Raw genomic sequence first — 9,475 nt, 5'->3', positions numbered from 1 at the left:
CAAACTGCTAATAAAATCAATCTCTTCTATCATCTCATTATAATTAGAAGTCATTCGAGCTGCTTGAATACATTGTCCTTTGAAAAATACTCTTTTGTCTTGTAGGGATGATTACTTGTAAACTCTAAATAGTTATTGGAGAATGTGTTCTTCCTATAAATACAAGAAACAAAGCCTTCTTCACTACTAGATATATATGTATCTAAATAAGCTATACCTTCTTTACTACAGTTATAGGTAAATTTCAAGAATTGACTGGTACTATTAAGATAGCTAACAAATTCTTCTATAGTTTCATCCTACCCTTCCTATAAAATAAATATATTGTCTAGGTATCTGGTATAGTATCTTATATATTTATAATAATCACTTTTTAAATATTTTTTCCTGTTCCCAGTCCAACATGACTAAATTAGCAAATACTGGGGCACAGGCAGCCCCTATGGCAACTCCACGGATCTGCCTGTAATACTCCCCTTCAAAATATATATAATTATAATCCAAATACTCATTAATTCCATAACAACACTAATTAATTCCCAATCTAAACTGGAGTACTGTTTAATACTGTTAAGAAAACTATCCAGACCCTCTTCCTTGGAAATGCAGGAAAACAAATCTATTATGTCTATCGTTATGTACATCAGTCCTTCCTTCCATACTACTGGTGTTAAATTCCCCCAAAACATCCATGAATCTTTAATCAAATGTGGTACCTTACTATAAATATGTTTCAGTCAAGTGTCAATAACCACTCCCATAGGAAATGTCTTGGAGCAACTACCTGAAATAATGGGTCTAAACGGAGGGTCAATGAGATTCTTATGGACTTTCGGCACCCCCACTATAGTGGCTAGTGTGGGATGTTCCACCTTCATAAAATTATATAAATCTACATTTATCCTCCCGTCTAGTAACATATCTTCCAAGAACATGTTAATATGCCTATATCCTATATTTATTTCATTCAATGATACGGAAGTATAGTTCCCGGATTGTATTAATATATCAAACATTTTATTAATATATTCATTATAATCATAAAGTACTACCCCACCCCTTTATCCGGCTTCATAATTCTAACTGATCTATCTTCAGTTAATCGTTTTAGCAAAACTAATTCTCTTATCTAGATTACTACTATCTTTATTCACACAAGTGTCATTCTTTAGCAAATATATTTCTCTGGTAACTAATTTTTCATATAAAGCTACATGTGGATGACAGGGTGGGATAAATGTACTTTTTTTCTTTAGTTTACTATTCTCAGCTATATGAGAAGTATTATTAAAATGTATAGCCAGATTAACTTTCCTAAGGTATTTTTTAATTTCTGTAATACAATCAACCACCCTAAAATTCTTTCTTGGTACATATTTCATACCCTTAGAAAAAAGGGTGAAAAACTGATCCCTTATTTCCATATCCGGATAATTAAATATATTGAATTCATTTTGTTGAAACACTATATTATCATTTACATTGGTATCAATACTACTATTATTATTGTCTTCACCTAAATCAATATAAAAATTTGACATTTTGTGTTCCAATGCTAATATTCTTTCCATTCCTGACTGTATAGGTATTGGTGCCTCTGTCCTCCTCCTTTCCTGTTTTCCCTCAATTTCCAATTTCTCTGCCAGTTTGTTTTTACACCTTGGTTCCTCCCCCCATAAAAATTTCCATTCCCTCTATAGGGACTATAAGAACCATAATTAATCTCTATGTTCTTATTTTCATGCATTTCTGGATGTTTTCCTATCTCTTTTTTCCATTGGTATGCCTTATTATTTTTATAATCAATCATATCCCTCTCCAACTTCCTATGTTTTCTTTGCACAATACTACAAGCCTTACGATAAGCTTCAATAAACTGCTTGTGATACAAGTTCTCCCACTGTTCAAACAGCATATCATTTGAAATTAATTTGAGTTTTTCCACCTTTTCAATGTACTTACATAATTTCTCGTCGTTTTTCTTAATTAGCAATTTCATAAAATCATAACCGAATTGGTTAAATAATGTTTCAAATTCATCACAATTCTGCTCATTTAAATCTATACCAATGGGTATCTTAAAAAATCTAAGTCCCTTAGGAACTAACTTCAAAGTCAAACATTTATTAAGATAGGCATTATCTATCTTGATACCCCTTATAATACTGAGGTTTTTCCCCAAAGCATAAATGAGGTCACATAGATTGCCATGACAGCTATCATTCAATACATTATTATTAAAATCTTTGCGACTTACATTGTCAAAACAAACATCTACTGAAATAAAATTATCCAGTTTATCATGCAGTCCACTCGGTTTCTTAAAGTAGGCAGTATTAGTATTAGCTTTAGCCCGAGGGCTAGAGCTATGTTGTACAGTACCTTGCGCTACATTTCTTTAAGAAACAACTGAAGTGTAAGTTTTTCCTGCCATAAAGTGAAAAGTCAAACGTAAAGTCTTTTTCAGTCAGTCTGCTGTTGTCAGGAGCCTTATTCTTAGTGTCCAAGATATTTCTTTGCGTAGACGATGAAGTAGGTAGCCGTTGTCCATTAGGCAATTCAAATTCCAAATCACTGGTACTGAGCGGCTCTCTATTTTCAATGCCCAAAACTTGTTCGCTGCGTTTAGGATCATACTGAGACATAATGTCCAACAACTGAGTGACTTTTCCCTTTAAAGTTGAAACTTCCAACCGAAGTTTATGTAGTTCTTCAATATCTCCAGGCGTATGCTTCCTGGTGGCCATCCCCCCCTGGTTATCCATAACAATCGAGATACCAGAATAGTGTGCAATCGACAACAGAACACAAACATTAGTCTAGTCCAGAAGGATAAGGCCAACAATTGAAGCAATAATACGTCCTGTTTAATAAAGACAAAATATGACAACCATAAAAAGAAAACCACAGATGCAAGACAAATGAACAGATCAAGCGCTTTCATCCACCAACATGTGGACTTCATCAGAATCAATCAATAAATTAGCACAGGCTTATTTAAACATGTTTTGGCACCATCACTGCACTTCCATTTAAAAAGATACCTCACCTAAAATATTGCAAAAATCTAAATATATATAACATTTATATTAGTATGTATTTTAGCCACTTTTAGCTATGTTTATGCTATATTAGCGCAGTTTGACCATTTAGAGTATAATAAGTAATTCTTATACTAAATGAAATCAATTTAGATTTTAAATGGAAACGCAGTGATGGCACCAAAAAGTGTTTAAATAAGCCTGTGCTAATTTATTGATCGATTCTGATGAAGTCCACATGTTGGTGGATGAAAGCGCTTGATCCGTTCATTTATCTTGCATCTGTGGTTTTCTTTTTATGGTTGTCGTATTTTGTCTTTATTAAGCAGGACGTATTATTGCTTCAATTGTGGGCCTTATCCTTCTGGACTAGACTAGTTTTAGATCTAGGATAGGATGCCAGATGCCTTCTTTTTTTTGAACTAGGAAAAGTCTGGAATAGAAACCCTGGCCTACTTGCTGAGCAGGAACTAGTTCTATTGCTCCCAGATGTAACAGAGACAAAATTTGCTTTTCTACTTATGCCCTTTGGTTTGGAGGAGCGTCCGGGAATCCTTTGGGTACTGGAAAGGAGTGGAAAGAAAACTTGTGTCCTAGGGATACAGTTCTGAGTACCCATTTTTCATCCGTGATGGTGGCCCAGACATTTGCAGAAAGGGCCAACCTTCCCCCTAAAGGACTCTCCGGGCAGGCAAGAACAGGCAGAAGTTGGACAGTCACTGAGAATGTTTAGATTGAGATGCAGGCGTAGAACTTCCCGCCTTGGAAGGAGAAGTCTGCCAATGCTTAGACATTTGAGAGCTAGCCACCTGTCCCCTTGAAGATTTGTAATCTCTAGTCCTAGAACGGTTCTGTCTGCTGGTATCAGGGAACGTCGAACTCTTAGAAGTGTAATTCCTGCTGAAGCGAGGAGGCTGAACTTGCAGAAAGTCTGTCTGCATAGCCTTGTCTTCCATCTACTTGAACACTTCCTCTGCTTTGCTGCCAAAAAGACTGCCCTTATGCAAAGGTACATCCAAAAGCATAGCCTTGACAGGCTCTGGTAGGGGCTGCTCCCCTAAGCCAATCATGCCGTCTAATAACAGAGCCAGCAGCTGTGGCCCTACAGGAGGCTTCTAGAATGCCAAAACCACAATGTAAAGAATGCTTATTAACAAGACTGGCAGAATTCAGCAAATCCTGCATATCCTTACTCTCCAACAGAGGCACACTTGCGATCCTAGACTTAATAGCTTCCAAGGTGTGCTGCTGGTACTTCAGCATATGAAAAAGACAATTAGTAGATCCAACAGCAAGAGTGGCACAGGTATAAACCTTTTTACCCCACCTATCTAGGTTCCTAGATTCCCTGTCAGAAGGAACAGGATTTTAGTAACAGTGGCCTTAACTCCTTTAGGGCCTTGAGAAATGACCTCAGGATCAGCCAACGGATTCCTGAAAAGAAACAAATGAGAATTAGGGACTTTATAGTACATATCAGGTTTCCTAGGAGCAGGAGGAACGGAATTTGGAGTCAAGGAATTTTCCAGAAAAACATCAACCACTTCCAACACAGGTGGAATAGCCAAAGGATTATGCCGAGGTAAATCCAAAAACTCCCTAATCCTTTTCTTAGAAAGGGGAAAATCCTGACTTTCCCATTTAAAATGCCCCCTGAGAGTATTTAAAGCATCACCAAAAGAGAAATCCTCTGGAGGAGGAGGAGAAGCAGAAGGGACAGACTCCTCTGCATCTGAATCCTCAAAAGGAGAGAAAGCCTGGGAAACTTCAACAGAAATGCTAGAAGTATCAGAACCCGAATAAGACAAAGCATCCAGAGAGACATCCCTACCTCTTTTTGAAGGAGGAGGCTGTGAAACCCTAATAAGGGTCAAAAGGTCATCAGCCATTTTAACCATTTGAGAATGAAGAGGACGAGAGGAAAAGTACAGTTGTGTACACTTACCATATATGTAGATGTTACAGTGTATTCACTGTTGCAGTCATTACATTTGGGTAATCCTGCTGGCAGGTTGCCCTCAGTCAGCCTGAATTCCAACGTCCTGGGTCCTGTGTCAGCTGCTGTCGCCCCTTCCCTGACGTCAGGTCATCAGAGGTATAAAAGATGCAGCCGACGCCATTTTCTTTAGCTTTTCTTGCCCCAGATGTCAGGTGCCCCCTAAAAGGGAAGCCAAAATTTATATATATATATATATATATATATATATATATATATATATATACACATGTACCAATATAAACTTTACCTTCATCTACAAGCAAATACACCACATAGGTTGTATAGATCAGAGAAGGAAAGATAAGTTCCATCAGAAGAAAGGGGGATGGCGGGTGGGAAACCTGGACTGCAACAGTGAATTCAATCGAACATCTACATTTATGGTACGTGCACACAACTGTACTATGTTCTTCGTGTTTCAGTGTTGCAGTCATTACATTTGGGTAGAGTCCCATAGCTACGGTTGGGAGGCTGGAGCTAAACAGCGTTAGGAGCGGCTATGAGGCCCTGCAGAACTGCAATGGCAAAGCCTGCCCTGGATTTAGAGTAGAGTGGCAGATGACAGTGCTTTGTAAAGGTGTGCAATGAACTCCAAGTAGCAGCCTCTAAAATGTCCTTGGTTGGTACTCCCCTGAGAAAGGTTGCTGAAGTGGCTGCAGCTCTGATTGAATGTGGCCTAATGCCCTTAGGCACTGGCTTGAAAAAGTAGCAGAAATGAATGCAGTGGCCTATCCACTTTGAAATAGTCTGCTTTGAGATAGCCTTTCCTTGTGATCTTGCAGCATATGCCACTAGTAATTGCTCTTTCTGAAAACTTTGGTTCTGTTTAAGTAGAATCTAAGCTGTCTGTGTACGTCCAAAGAATGCAGAATTCTCTCCCCCTTGTTCTGTGGATTTGGATAAAAAGTTGGTAGATGAATAGTTTAGTTAAGAGCCACAATGGACACCACCTTAGGCATAAATGTTGGGTTTGTCCTCAGAGAGACCCTGTCTGGATAAAAAATGATAAAAGGCTCCACAGCCATGAGTGCCTGTAGCTCTGAAACTCATCTTGCCGAAGTTATTGCTAGGAGCAGAGCTGTTTTCCAAGATAAAAACTTTATATCAGCAGTAGCAGCTGGCTCAAAAGGAGGCAGGGTGAGTTTTTCCAAAACATAGTTGAGGTCCCATGCAGGCATTGGTGATCTCCTTGGGAGGCCTTAAATTTTTGGCTCCTCTGAGGTACTGCTTTAATAAGGGATGAGAAAAGATTGGTGGCTCTGTATTGTAATAAGCCAAAATGGCAGAGGCATGAATTTTAATAGATAAAAAGATAGGCCTTTGTCCAGCATCTCAGTTAAGAATTGTAAAATCTGAGGAATATTACGCACAGCTGTATCAGTTCCTTGTGCCTGGTTCCAAGCACAGAATCTCTTACATTTTCCAGCATAAGATTTTCTAGTACTAAGCCTTCTGGCCTCCAAAATAACATCCATCACAGCTTTACTGAGAGGTGTGTTTTGTATGACTACATTATCCGCCATGCTGCCAGGTTTAAAGTCCTGAGCTGGCTGTGCAGGATATGATTGTTTTGCTGGGACAGTAGATGAGGTATTTGAGGTAAGGTCCAAGCTGGGCATTGAGACACGTTCTTTAGGATTGGAAACCAGTACTGGTGGGGGCAGTCTGGGGCAATCAATATCATTTTTGTCTTCGCCTGTCTGACCTTTAGGAGTACCGTGGGGAGGAGAGGCAGTGGGGGAAAGGCATATACAGATAGGTTTTTCCAGCTGAAAGATAGGGTGTCCACTTTCCATGCTTGTCTGTGATAAGTCCTTGTGCAGAATCTTTTTAGTTGGTAGTTGTGAGGGGAGGCAAATAGATCTATGTCCGGGCAACCCCATTTCCTTGTTATCATGCTGAAGACTTGTGGATCCAGCTGCCACTCGTGGGGATCCATGAGGTTTCTGCTTAGTTTGTCTGCCAGAGTATTTTTCCTTCCTGGCAGGAATTGTGCCTGCAGATGTACTTGGTAAGTTAATGCTGTGTCCCACAAAGTCATGGCTAGTCTGCAAAGGGGGTAAGAATGTGTGCCTCCCTGCTTGTTTATACACCACATGACCGTAGTGTTGTCTGTCTTTATCAGTAGTTGTCCCAGATGAAGTAGGTCCTTGAAGGCTGTCACGGCATACTGAACAGCTAGCATCTCTTTTTGATTGATATGTAGATGTATTTGGGTTGAGGACCATGTGCCCTGAAAGCATCTTCCTGCCATGTGGGCCCCCAGGCATAATCTGATGCATTCGTTGTTAGTGCCTGCCTGGCTGGGGGTAATGTGAATGGCTGTCCCTTGTTTTGGTGACAAGCCTTTGCCCACCATCGAAACTCCTGTTGTAGGCAGGGAATGAGAGTAATCGTTTCCAGGCTGTGGCAATGTTGAGTCCAAACACTTTTTAGGTACCACTGAAGTTTCCTCATATGCAGTCTTGCATATGGAATTAGTAGGTTGCAGGATGCCATGAAGCCCAAGGCCTGCAGAATTTTTCTTGCAGATAACTGGGCCTGTGTTGCCAACATTTTGAAATAGGTAGTCAGTTGCCTTTGTATGTCTGGCGTGAGATAAGCCATCTGGGCAGTTGTATTTAAGCTTGCACCCAGGAATATTATCTCTTGAGAGGGTACTAGTTTTGATTTCTTTTCATTGACTGTGTACCCTAGGCATGTTGGAAGTCTTTTCACAAATGCCAGATGCTGTAGAAGAATGTCTTTGTTCTCTGCTTGAATTAGACAGTCATCCAAGTAAGGATATATTTGTACTCCTCTTTGTCTGCAGAATGCAATTACTGGTGCCAGGCAATTTGTAAAGACCCTGGGCGCAGTAGATAAGCCAAAGGGCAGTGCAGAGAATTGGTAATGCATTGAGCCAGCCTTGAATCTGAGGTATCTTCTGCATAATTGCCTGATTGGGACATGCAGGTATGCCTCTTTTAGGTCTAGAGTCACAAGTCAAGCGTTCTTGCCCAGCATGGGCAGAAGCTGCTGCAAAGTCAACAACTTGAATTTTGGTATGTCCAGGAATGTGTTCAGAATAGATAGGTCCAGTATTGGTCTCCAGGCCTTGTCCTTTCTGGGTACCAAGAACAGTCAAGTCAAATCCTTGTCCCTGCTCTTGCTCTGTTACTTGTTCAATGATCACCATGTCCATGAGGGATGAGACTTGTTTTTGTGCCTCTGCCATTGGTTTTTTGGCAGATCTGGCCTGCCGTTTGCCTTTGGCAGGGAATGGAAATGGAACTTGTACCCTTGTGACACGATATTTAGAACCCACTTGTCCTGGGTTATAATGTGCCAATTTTGAGAAAAAGTGCTAATTTTCCCCCTAAGGGTGCTGCCAGGAGATAAGTGCTTGGTGCAGGCAGGGGGAAGTCATTAGGACTGTTTCCTGTATGGTTGTGATTTGTCTTGTCCAACTTTGGAGGTAGAAGCACCCCATTGCTTTGACCTGTATGAACTTTGCGCCTGGGATCTGCCTCTAGGGCATCGGGATCTGCCCCTTTGAGGTCTGTCGGACACAGGAAAGGACCAATTCTTTGTAGGCCAGTGTCTACTAAACCTAGGTGGCTGTACTTGTAAAAAAATCTTTGACAGTTTGCATAGATTGAGCTTTGTCTTCCATTTTCTTTAACACCTCTTCTGCCTTAACACCAAACAAAGTATCATGCTGTAAGGTGCATCTAATAATTTAACTTTGACATGATCAGGCAGATTTTGTTCCTTTAACCAAGCATGCCTCCTAATTACAGAACCTGTAACTGTGGCCCTGCAGGAGGCCTCCAAAGAATCAAACCCACATTGCAAAGTATGCTTTCCAACTTGTTCAGCTGCATGCAATAAATCCTGCATTTCCTTGTTTTCTTCACATTCAGAGTTCAATAACATTTTCTGTTTAAGCAATGCCATGACATGCTGCTAATATTTGAGCATATGAAAAGTACAGTTTTGTACCTACCATAAATGTAGATGTTCGATTGTTCACCCTGCTGCAGTCATCACACTTGGGTTATCCTGTCTTCAGGCGGCCCCGCAGTCTGCCGGAATTCCAAAGTCTTGGTCCGGTGTCGGTTGCTGTCGCCTCTTCCCTGACGTCAGTGCGCCAGGGGTATATATAGTGCAACCGACGCCATTTTCTTCAGTTTTTCTTGCCCCAGATGTCAGCTGCCCCCAAAAAGGTGATCAGAAATTAGTACCAAATGGAGTAACCTCTGCCCAAACACAAAATCCCTTCAGTTATAAGCAAATACATCATTAAGGTATTGAAGAGATTTAGCCAGTAGATCAGAGGGGATGGAGGGAGGGTAACCTGGACTGCAGCAGGGTGAACACTCGAACATCTACATTTATGGTAGGTACAAAACTGTACTATGTTCATCGTGTTACCCTGCTGCAGTCATCACAC

This window comes from Protopterus annectens, chromosome 2.part1 (assembly GCF_019279795.1).
Source record: "Protopterus annectens isolate FY-2018-M chromosome 2.part1, PAN1.0, whole genome shotgun sequence".
In the NCBI taxonomy this organism is placed as follows: Eukaryota; Metazoa; Chordata; order Ceratodontiformes; family Protopteridae; genus Protopterus; species Protopterus annectens.
The sequence above is the reverse complement of the archived record's forward strand: the minus strand, read 5'-3'. Positions refer to the sequence as shown.